Consider the following 12,802-nt stretch of genomic DNA (forward strand, 5'->3'; position numbering starts at 1 on the left):
ACTGTGATTATTGATTTTGGTATATTTTAATCTCAGCGTGCTCCTTGAGGGAATATAACTTCTAAGTAGGAAAATCTAATGATATTTGTATCTGTAGAAGATCGTTCCAACCTGCTTGACATACTAAATACATAAGCGATTTTGCCTGTGTGATGCTTTAGTATGTGGAGAATAATGTCTTGGGTTTATTACGAGTATTTGAAATGAAACCATTGTAAGTTTTGTAACATTTATGACGCCTTTTGGAAGACTACTAATAATTACATTTTTGTCAGATAGTCAGACCTTTACCTGTATGCAGAACCCACTACCATAGCATGTGTTGTAGTCTTCCTTTATTTTAAAGGAAAATATTAATAGAATTTCCAGTAGGTAGGTGTGATTGACTTCTGTATTGGAAAACTTCTAATGCCATCTTTATTTGTTTACTCTTATTGAATATGCAGCTGTTACGTAACTTTGGAATTTGTAAGTGTCTTTAAACCTATGCAGAATAACCTTTTTAGTGTGTGGATGAGAAAAGCAATGTCTTTCTTATTGTTCATAACTACGTATTTATAAAAGTGTAGGATATTCAGGACTTTCATGTTTTAAATAAGAAATAATCTTTGGTAAATGACACTTTGAACAATGAGGATTTCTAAAAACCTTGTTCAGATACCAAAGCAACAATCCACTATTCTCAAGGTTACTTTCATTGCAAGCTGTACATCACAGAAACAAATTTGGCTTGCTGTTTCTAAGGGTAATTTGGAGTTTAAAACAATAGTATACTGCTTTTTTTTTTCCTAGCATTCAGGTTATGTGTTAACAAATACGAATTTACACACACACACTAATGTAGGAAGCTATTGCTATCATGTTGTCTAAGTTGATAAAACATGTTAACTTTCAAAGTGATTAATAGAATAAACAAGTTACTCTTAAAAAAATATTTCTGTCACTGCTTCATAAGGGACTGTTAAGCAGTACTAGTTGATATGTGATATATGGTCCAGTGAGACCTTAAGCTTAAGCTTAGCCTTAAGCTTAAGAGGGTGAAATATTGTGGAAGAGGTTCAGCTGAAAGAGTAAATAACAACTGACTGACACTCTTTGTGAAACAAAATCATGCAGATTTTGCTTGAAGCATATATACCTTAAAATACATTGCGAAGATTACGTGGTATTTGAAATACAGTTTTATTTTTATGCTTGCAAAACTGCTTACCACTTGGCATCTTATTGGTTATGTTGCAGTTGATATTCATCCAAGGTCTTTGACTCACAAGGAAGTGACTGCATGTTCTTCTCTGAGACATTCCACAGCAAATGCAAGGCAGTACGAGATTGCTTTTCTCAAAATGTAACACATCTTGCCTTTACTGTGGGACACGTGCATGAGCAGTTATAGAAAACAACTTCTGTGTAGAAACTTTCTGCAGTGTGGTTCATTCTTTATTTGTGAAACTCCAAAGTACACTTAAAATGGTGCTGACTGGGTTTGTTTTTCTCAACTGGCTTATATTTATCCCGTGTTTGCATCATTTCCCTTGTCTGCACTATCTTTGAAATCGGCATTTGATGGCTTTTGGGACATTTGAAATAAGTTGCCCCAGGTTATATAGAAACTGATTGAAAGAGTATGACTCACCACAGAATCAAAATTTCCACCTCCGGATCATTCTAAGGTGTTATTTTGAATTATTTAATAATAAAATTGACCTCTCTGTACAGCCACAGAGTAGCTCTGACAAAATTTTTTCATTTTTGTGAGCATCGGGGTGTGGGGGGGTTTTTAGAAGTGACTTATTTTAAATTACTTAAATTAAACTCTTCCTGTTTAAAGTTAAGCACTGGCCTGAACACATTTTTTTTGTTTCTGTCATCAAATGGTGCAGTAGAAAAGTGTATAAACAAGTACACGTTGTACTGTTGGATAGACTGGCTTTTGGATTTGTCATAACCCAAGCTTCTGGCCAAATTCCAGCTCATTTAATTATATTAAGGCTGACTTGTACTCCCTTGCAAATACAGTTTGAGTACGGTATTCCTCATATCTTATCCTTAATAGTTGTGCGAAATTGCTTTTGCTCTCAGAAACAGAGTTAAACTTGAGCGGCTGAATGTTTATTATGCTTCTTTAATTGGTGGAGTTTTTAAGGAGTTCTTTTGGAATTAAATTATATTAGCACAGGCAGTTACTGGCTTTAATAATCTTCAAAAACTGCAAATAGTTGTATTAAGCTTTTGATTCCTAAAACATAGTCACTTTGAGGGCATAGCTTACTAAAAATTGAAATTCCAAGGTAGCTGAATACCCTACTGTCTAGCTTCTATTTCTGTGCAGTGGAGGTTAGGAGAGGGAGTTCCAGACATGGAAATAATGAGTCAGGTTACAAAATGAGGAGGTTTTTATTAAAAAAAGGGAAAAAGAAAAAAGAAAAAAAAAAAAAAAGGAATATACATTGGAATCAACTTTTAACCTGTAGAGTTTGTTTTTAAAGTTTCCTCTGGTGCCCAGAGGAATAGAGATGCATCTCTTCACTTTTGGAACAAAAGCTTGTGTTCTCATTGGAACTGTGTGCCCTGAGGAGGGTGGTGTATTAGGAAAAGCAACAAACATCATTTAAAGCAAGTAAAAACCTTGGTTCTAAGTGGCAACACTGATACTGCACTAGGGAAAAGCAAATAATTTTACAGAATTTGGTATAATTTCATTCCAAAACACATGATACAGGTTTAAGATGGAGTTGCTATAAAAATGTTTTCTTTTTCGTTCTGCAGTTCTGTTCTCCTAGTGTAGCTATCTGATCAAGAGTTTGTGCAGAGTTAGTTGAAGAGTTGGCCTGTGTAACAGTTTCACTTTTTTTCCTTTGTTTATTTGCATAGCTTGTTCTATAAGCATGTCAAAGAGGAAAAATAGAGAAATAGCAGGTAGTTCACCAGTCAGTCTGTTAAACTGCCTTGCCTGGCTAGTAGGAAATTGGCTTGTGTACTTTAGGGGAGAATGAAGTTAAAGTCGTTAAACTTTAAAGTGTGTTTTGTTCTGGTAATCAATTGTAACCTATTTTCCACAACAATGTCTGTAGCATTTTTGAGACATCAACTTAAGCATTCAAAAAAGTGTACAATGTAACCGGAATGTAATGCAGCATATGTTTTCATGATTTGAGTGGTAAAGTAGCGTGCAGAGAGGTGTACGGATGGATAATGAGCCAGTCCAGTGTCTGTAGTGTAATCAGGGCTGCACTGCAGTCTAGGCAAGATCAGGCAGAAAGGTCCTCACTGTTGCTCACACAGGATGTTCTGCAGGAGATTATGTAACTAATGGAACATCTGGTTAAATGTGAGGAAAGGATTGTTCCTCCTGATTCTTAATACCCATTTGTAGTAATTTTAAAGTGTTTCTTAGTGTACTAATTTGCTGGCAGATTGTTAGTAGTTGTTACCTGTAAGTTTATAAAAGCCATCTAGAAATGGTTTAGTTGGTTTTGTTTTTAAAAGTTTATACAGTAAAATTATAGAAGTAAACTGAATTAAAATAGTATATTTTTTATCTTTCGGACCTGCTCACATTAAGGCAAGTTAAAGGAATATTGGTGGTGACCTGCTGTCGCAAAGCAGTTATTCATAGTCTCTTGTGTCTGCACTATGTTTCATGGTCGGATTGTGGAAGTCAACTTCAGTACCATCACTGGTGTGCGATCACACCCATGGTGGGTTTATAAACAGGTCATAAGTATGGCTGGACTGGGTCAGATAGCGCCTCTTGCTGACGGTGGCCACCAGCAGGCACGTCGGAAGAGGAAAGAACGGGACAAGCAGCACTCCCAGCTGCTTGTTCTGCCCTCCCTGCTTCCTTCAATCTGTGGCATGGGGAATTTCCTCTTAAAGTAATGTAACGGGGAGATCCAAGTGAGGAGTTACAGAGCATCATGGAGACAGTGCTATCATATGTAATTCCTCTTGCTGGATTTTTCTTAAATGAATTTATCTAGTTGCTCTCTATAGCTGTATAAACTTCTATCACCCACAGCTTCATCTGGTAAGGAGTTCAGCAATTTTATTATATGCTGTTACAAACTACCTTTATTTGTTTGTTCTGAACTTACCATCGTCTAGTTTCTTTGGATAAATCCTAGTTCTTGTATGACACAGCAAACATCGCGCTGTATTCCCCCATTCCATGTGATTCGTGATTTTCAGACTTGTGTTGCATGTCCACTCTGCTTTGGATCCCTCTGGCTTAACTGTCGTAGTTCGTCCTAAGAAGGAAGCTTTCCGTATCTTTAATTGTCCTTTTGATTACCTCTGAACATTTTCCAGTTGTGCAGTGTTCTTGCTGAGGTGGAATGACATATTGTCTTCAAGATTTTTGCCACTGGATATATTCGGCTTTTATCTAATAATGCCAATCTAATTGACTTTACCACCTGCTTTTTGGTTTGGTTTGCTTTTTTTGTATAGATGTGCCCTTTGAAAGGCAACTGACTGTAGAAATTTGATTGTGGGAAGTTTTTAAGACTGTATCATGGAAAGTTTTAATCTTTTAGAACTGTCTGAATCTCTCACAAGTTAGCTCCCAGCTATTCTTCTATTTTTTTTTTTCTGCTTTCTGCAAATCCGTAGTACACTGTCATGTGTCCCAGAGCAGCTGCAACACATCTTGTGATAGGAGGAGAAAAGAACACTTTTTGGTGAGGCACCCTTGTGCTTTAGTACCCCGGGTATGTTCAGTCCTGACTGCTTTGAACCCCTGCACCTCTTTCTTGGCATTTTCATTTACTTTGTGGTGTCCCAGAGCTGGAGAACAGAGGTCATGGTGTTGCAGTGTGAGTGCATGATGCCAACACTGTGAGCGGGGAGGCGGGGATAAGAAATAGGGACCAAGTTAGTGAGATTAATGCTTAACCCCAGAGATTTGTCAGGTCCGCCTTTCTTGTGTATTAGGAGTCATTTTGGTTTAGCACCTCAAAAGGGAAACTGGGTTTGTTTAATTTCTTGGTACAAGTAGTAATACTGTTACTGTCAGTGCCTTTTTCCATGTATATTTCTGGACTGAGTTGTTGATATTCAAGTAGGTATTGCTTGATCTGTTAAGGATGTTCATCTGTTGATGATGAGTAGTGATAGTGTATCAGTGCTGATGATAACTGAATAGAACTTGTATGAAGTCAGTTTCTGTTTCCAAAGCACATTCAGTTGTTGATTCTCATTTCCAGTGTTGTGGTGTGCTAGCCAAGGCTCTCTTACTCATTGTGCAGCTGATTAAGACATCATATTGCAGGGTTAGGGGTTTTTCCCTGCATCAAGTTTCTTACTTGAAATTGAAATGTTACAGTAAAAGTTTGTTTTTAAAGTTAGCTGTGATATTAGACAAATGAAATAGCTTTGTAATTTCAACTTGTTTTCAGGAATCAGTGTCATGAAATTATTTTCAAGATTTCAGAACGGTCAGATTAGAAAATCAGAATGGCAATTTGGAAAGCAATACAATACCCTAAAGCTTTTCTAAAGTAGAATTTTTCTTTTTTTTTTGTCTACACCAAGAACATTACCAAAAATTTTATTTAAACAAATTATGAGTATTTCAAATTCTAGATTTCAAATCTGAAACAGTGAACTAATTTTTCATACTGCAAGAAGTTTAAAAATGAACCAAGCATTTGACTTATATTTAGAATAAATGAGACATCACTTAGAGTAAGTATATAGTAAATACTCTTTACTATTATAGTGTTTTTGTTTGTTTGACTCAAAGTAAATTTTCAGGCATGCTTTGGGTTCAGTTAACTGCTTGTGTTGTTTTTGGTTTTGCTTTTTTAAGGATTGGCATGATTGACTACCGAGGCAGTCTGCATGTAGAATCTAAGTTCCAGGTACAGTTTTTACAAGTTGATTTTACTGGATGGAGTCAGTTTGTTCTGCCTTGTTATGAATACATAGAGGGCATTTCTTCAAGTTTCTGACTAGTAATGTATTTTAAGTATTAGGAAAGTATTTTTGTAGATTAGCTGTAGGGCAATATGGAAATTCTTCTTTAAAGGTAGAAGCGTGAACATGCTTTAAAATTAAATATTTTAATGTTTCTGCTTGTGCATTCTGCAAAACAGTTCCAAAGTAATTGGTTTCTGCCCATTCTGTCCCACGTATATTTAATGCCACAAGTCATTAAAGTCCAGAAAGGGGATAAAACGTTAGAGTAGATTCTGAGTTGTCAGCTGACCAAACTACTAGGGTTTTTGTCTCCTGGCAACTATATTTGCTTCCAGTGAAGTGAGTCTTCAGCGAACTAATTTCTAAGGAACATGTGTTTCTGTATTTATTTATTTACTAAGCCAAACCTGAGTAATTTAAGCTAGACCCAGTAATACATTGCAAGTTCAGAACAGCATCTGTGACTTGTATTGGTGACATAGTTATGAAATAACAGGCTGAAAACCACAGTCCTCTCAAATTGTTACTGATTATATTGTTTAGGCAAAGTCAGGCTTTGGGAATCTGTATTTTACGTAGCCAGACTAAAAATATGTAAAACACAAAACACTCTCCCTCTTCACTGGCTCGTCTATTGTTCACATTACAGAACTCTGACCAAATCATTGTGAAAACTTTTTTTTGGGGGGTTGGTGATAGGGTTATCTTAATTTGGCCTAAAAATACATACTGATGCCAAGAGGAGCTGTTTATTATTCTGTTTTTCTCATCACAGGTGTGTGTTCCTATTAGCTACTTGATGCTGACACTTTTTTGTGCAACCAAAGAACAAGCCAGATCAGAGAGCTAATTCAGATGAAATCAGGACTGTCAAAAAAGGATGAAAAATACACGGCTAGAACAATTTTTCAGCTGGATCAATTCTCTGATGTGACTAACAAAGTCTTTCACAAATGCCAGTGCCAGCACAAGGGTGAAGTGGGAATGAATGTTGAATATGGAACTGCTTCCATTTTAGGGGTAATATAAGTTGCTGGAGTAAAGCAACTCTGTAGGCATGATCAGCTTTTTACTCTATTGTAATATTTTGTTTTGGATCTCATTGCTAATGAGACCCTTGCTCATGGTGAATGTTCCCTTCTTGTCACGTGAACTCCTGTTGGTTGCCTGCTCTACGTTCTTGTGTCCTTCACTGCATTTCTGGGGCATGAGGGGAGCTTTTGTGGAGCATCCCATCCTAGTTCAGAAAGGCAATTATCTTTTCAGATCCCTCCTGTGGTCAGTTTCTTTTGCAAGGTTCACAAAGATTAGCTGTTACTGGACAAATACTAATTTTAATCTTGTTAATTGTGCATGGGAAAGGAATAGTTGTTCTTTGAAGACTTTTACCAAGAAGTCTTTACTTTTTTTGCTACTTTTTTGCTTACTGAGCATTTCTAAAATTTAGCTGAGCTCTTGTCATGCTCTTTCTCTTTTTCTGTTTGTTAGCACAGTAGAGAAACTGTACAGTATTCATAGATGATATTTTAATAACAATTTTTCTGATCAGATTGGCAAAGCAAGCTCTTTTGGTACTGTGCATTTAAAACACACCACTCTCCAAGCAGTGGTTAGAGTTGTTTTTTGACAGTCCTAGGTTCTCCTATTAAAAACTAATGCAAATAGAATATATTCAAATTGTTTTTCATTCCCCAGTAATCACAGTATTGAGCTGTCCTTTTGGAACAACATTTTTACTTTGTTTTTATTTTTTGGCTTTCTGCAGATGTACACAAAATTAAATGTAGTCTGTTTTTAAATAATTGTTAAAGTATTGGAAAATAGCTGGGATAAAAGAGATGGGTGATAGCTACAATAGTGTGCAGCTTTTTTGTCTTCACATACCTTAAATACATTGTAAGAGCACATGAAAATCAGAAAAGAGATAAAAGAATTATTTCATGAACTTACAAATACTTTTCTCTTAAGTTTGGAAGTGGCTGAGCACATTGAACAGAAGATTCATTTAGAAGTGGGTTAGGGACATTTACATCTAAATGCTTGGCGCATACTAATAAACTCGTACAATTTTGGTATTCTCTCTACAAGAGAACAGCTAAGAAGAGGCAGCTAAATGGGTGAAGATGTTCTAGATTTCGGTTACTTGTTAATGAAGTTTTTATTGGAAATTCTTACTTAGAAATTTACAGAAGTTAATTATTTACTGATCATTTTGGAGCCGTTTTAGACTTAGATCTTTCTAAATACAAGTGAACTCATTAATGTGCTTTTTTAATGGTTAAATGGCTACTTGAATTAACTTTAGCTTTTCTGTTGTGAACATTTTAGACTATCTTTCACATAAACAAGCTGGTTTTCTGTTGTCTTAATTGGGTATAATTGCTATCAGCATTATAAATGAGGAATAGGGGGTTCGTTTCCTAAGTGTATTCAGGTGCTAGGTTTTTATGAATTTACATAGGAATTATATGACTGCATAAAGTACTTAATACCCTCTATTTTTCTTATGTCTATTAGACCTTGAATGTACACTAAACATATTCCGATTTTGATTTAGAATTTCAATGCTCATTGAAGAAAGTTTATACTAATAAATCTATTCTTATGCTTCTAGTACAGCATTGAAAAAGTTCCCCTAGCAATATGTAGGGTACCTGCAAACTTCTTGAGCAGTAGGATTTGCATTATTCATTTATGGAGTCTGATTTCAGCCATTCATTGCCTCTAGCAAGTATCAGATTCTTAATGTGCTAGAAATACTGTATGTTAGCATTTTAATATATGTATATATGCATCTGCACGTGTGCTCTGTCTGTGTATGTATCTATGTGTGTATATATACACAATGTATGTGTGTGTGTATATATACAATACAGCATGCATACCTTGCCTTTTAAACTGCTCATTACTTTATTTCATTGTGCAGCATTTTTGTATTCAGTCAGTATTGTTACATTTGTTGAATACTGTTCAGTCTGTTTCACCTCATACATTAGCAAGGTTGTGGTGCTAGACGCTATTCAACCAGCTTTCTTCCCTGGAAACTAAGGTTTTAAGATACGCTGTTCTGCTATGTTCCTTCTGTATTCATAGGCAGCAAAACGGTACTAAAACTCTTTTGGATGGAAGGGTTTGGCAACTGCTGCAGTGAGCAACTGAAAACCTGAAAATTACTTGAGGTCTCTGTTGGCATGTTTCTTGAATTTTAAGCTAAGATAATAAAGAATCTTAAAATAGCAAACATGAGAACTGGCTAGATAGATGGAAGAGGATTATTTATGCATCTCCTACTGCTATAAAGAATCCAGACCCATGTCTCTAGAGAAAATACAGAAATTTCCAATTACAAGTTCTAATGCAGTGCTAATTCTGTCAGTTCTTGCTTAGTTTTTCAGATCTATCAAATTTACTTACTCTCTGATTTCCCTGTTATTGCTAACAAATAGTGATAAAACTGGCACAAAATACACAAAAAGGCTAAGAAAATTTTCTAGATATTTTGTGTGATCTGCATGTATGCAGGTTACTAGATCCAGAGTTCCTGACAGTGAGTTACAAATTACTACCTTTGTAAGATAAACAAAAAAAAAAGAAACTTGATCCTGTGGGGCATGGCACCAAAAATTGCAAAAATATTTTTCAGTAGTAGGCAAAATGGTGCAGAACATCCTTTATTTTAGGATGTTACTGATTAGGGATTTTGTTTCCAAATTTTGCAGAAATAAATTGCCCTGAAGCCTAGGCCAGAGGCACTTAGTATGACTGCAGGCTGGGGAGACAAAACTGGTGCTGTTGCACAACGGCTGTGATACCTATTGATCGATCACTCCTTCTGCTGATCCCTGAACTCAGCATTTTTAGTCATGCCTCTGTTGTCTCCAGTTCCCATGCGTGCATACTCTGCGTTCTGAATTTTATTTGGATTGGAGTGGGTTCTGCATTATGGTAGATTAGATATATACCATGAATTCTCTTAACATCCAACACATGAAACAGTCAAATTGCATGTGCTTTTGGGAGATGTAGCAGAATTTTTCTGAAGTTCAACAGTTTCTGAGGCTTTTTTTTTAAGTGGAAGGTGTATTAGCTAGGTAGATCCTTCAGTCTCTTGTGTTATTTTTGTGATTCATGTATTCGACGTAGAAATATTTTTGTTAAACATGATTAGGCTTTATATATAAGGGTGGCAACCTGTAATTTTTCTTCTGGTTTCCTGTCAGAGTTTAAACAAACTGCTCTTGTCTCCTGAGATCATTCTTTGACTGTTGGAGTCACATGGAAGTGTTGACTGCTGTTCCGTGTCTGGAACAGCTTGTGACTGTTTACTGGAAAAAAGCAGCAGCTACATTGTAAAAATGTGCAGTGTAATATCTCTGAATAGCTCTCTTGTTAACACTTGTATAGAAAAATCACCTACTCAACTACAAATATAAGAAGGGTTTATTGTACAAAACCAACACGTACTACTTACGTTGTTTATCTGCTTTCCTAAATTTGAGTTAAGTTTGGAAGGTTTGCACCTTTTTATATGGCTCATTATAGACATCCAAGTGAGGGATAAAAGCTGGGTCAATATAAAATTCCAATCCTGCATTTTAAAAAAAAAAAAAGTTCAGTTTCTAGAAGCTTTTGAAAACTGCATCTATTAAATTTGTATTGCAAACTTTCTCATGCTTCATTGTAGATGTTTAAACCCTTCGGTTGAAATTGGTATGCATGCACTCTCTCTCTTGCCATATTATAATACTCGGGTTCAAAACTGACGATTCTGTGTTAGGGCTGTAAACTTTTTGAGTACAAAGGAGAAGCTAGGCCAAAAAATCCAGAATGTATTTGTGTTGGATGAAATAAGAATAAATGAAGTTGCGCTAAAATAGGATTAGTATTAGCATGTTGTAGTGTAGCCACAGAGTTATGAGGAATGGAGGAGGGAAGTAAAAAGGACTGGCTTTGTTAAAGAGAATGATGGAGCAGGCGTGTTTTAAACTGTAGTAGATTGAAATTAAAGAAGTTTGCATGGATCTCTTATTTCTCTACTGTTTTGCAGCATCAAAGACATGAAGTACTGAAATAATTTCGTAATAGTAATTTGTGCTTTTAGCAAGAGTGTCTCCTCTGTGATACAAAAAAATATTACACTTGATAACAGAGAATGTTATATGGAAAAAAAAATACTTATGGAAGTTGCAGTTCATTTCATGGTGTATTTGGCTCTCCGTTTCTTTTTGTTAGAAATGCAGTGACACATCGGAGGTACTGAGAGAAGGAAGAATAAAAACTATTTAGGTTTAGAACAACTGACTTTCTGTCTGTGAAGCTTCCCCTCTCCATAATGTGATTGAGAACTTGACGTTGAATAGTTGAAGATTAACACCAACTGTGAGAAGGAATTGCTTTAATATACAGTTTGGGCTTTTGCAGTTACTTAAGTAAATAGCTTATTAGAAAAAATGCTGGGCATCAAGAAGTTTCGGGCCAGACTCTGCCAAAAGTTTTGAAACATTTTCATTAGTGTTTAACAGAAGTAGGGCTTGTCATTCTCATGTACCCCATTATAAGACATTGTTTTCAATTGCTGTGGACTTGGCTGAACTTTAACTGTTTGTACTGAAGCTGTCAGAATCAGATATTTTGTTTTCAAATTCAAAAGTTGATTTAACTGCAGTTTAGTAATGTTTGAGGAAAGACTTCAAAGCTCCAGCACATCTGTCTGTAGAGCATTTTCACAACTCTTGCCATTTCTGGCATAGATTATGCATGTATATGATAACCACAGGTCAATGAAACTTGTCCCCTTACATGTTCAAATGGTCCCAGAATACTCAACATAATTCTGCGAGCTCAAGGCTACAGAGTTAGTCCAAGAAATTTTTGTAGCTGTTCATTACAACTGAACTAAAAGCAGGGACTCGGTTTGCTGCTGCTCTTAGTGACTTCCAGGCTGATGCCTTATCATATTAGGGGCAAGGGAGCTAGTAGGGCAGCTTAGCTGAATAGCTTAGGGGGAGGAGCACGTGCAGAGACTAGGTCTCAAGACTAGCAAAAGGTGTGTTTCTACTCAAGTGTTTGGAATGCTGAAGACAGTTCTTTGAATCTATGGTTACTTGGGTGCAGTGATAACTACCTGAGGAAAATACCTTCTCTAGATCAGGAGATAGATGGGAGATTTATTCAAAGCTATTGGGCCTACAGATCACTGATTACTGCCATTATAGTCACCCAAAGAACTGACTGTTTTCTTGCGGAGCGTAGGACACTCTAAGATGATGTTGGGCAACTGGGACTAAATATGCTCAAGCTATTATGAGCAAATTAGGCTTTAGCAATCTTTAGTCCGTAGTCTTTTTTTAAACAAAAACCTACAGCTAGTATAAAATTACACTTTTCTTGAACACACTTCCACTCTCACACTATTTATAGTAGACAGCAGCAGAAGGAGGTGGTTGATCTGATGACACAAGTGAAAGCCCTATACAGGAGTAAAATAAATGACTGAGTTCATTTCCTGAAGTAAGAACAAAATTACTATTTAGCTTGCATAAACCTCTGTTGCGGAACTACAAAGTAACATTATGTGTAGCATTTTACTTTTTCTTTTAAAATTGTCCTCAGTCTCATTTGCCTGTATGCTGCTTTTGTTTCATAGCTTATCCCAGATGAATTAGCATAATTTTTTTTTTTCTTCATTTGGATCTTCTGTTTTGTAAAAGGAAATCGTTGGTCTCCTTCATTAGATGGTCACAGTAGAAACTTCCAAATGGTGAGGAGTGTATAATGTGTTTGTGTTCTGGTTTTTTCTTTCATGAAATCACCCGAAAATCTGTTTATAAATGCAAAACTAGATGTGGACTGATTAGAGAGGTTTTATGAACTTCATGAGGTC

At 36.1% G+C, this 12,802-nt stretch overlaps 1 protein-coding gene across 1 annotated transcript in view; it reads left to right on the plus strand.

The window, feature by feature from the left end:
- The window catches only part of MTMR10 (myotubularin related protein 10), a 40,805-nt gene that overhangs the window by 1,651 nt on the left and 26,352 nt on the right, over window positions 1-12,802 (plus strand). The window lies entirely within an intron of this gene.

The sequence above is a fragment of the Gavia stellata genome, chromosome 13, assembly GCF_030936135.1.
Source record: "Gavia stellata isolate bGavSte3 chromosome 13, bGavSte3.hap2, whole genome shotgun sequence".
NCBI classification, from domain to species: Eukaryota; Metazoa; Chordata; class Aves; order Gaviiformes; family Gaviidae; genus Gavia; species Gavia stellata.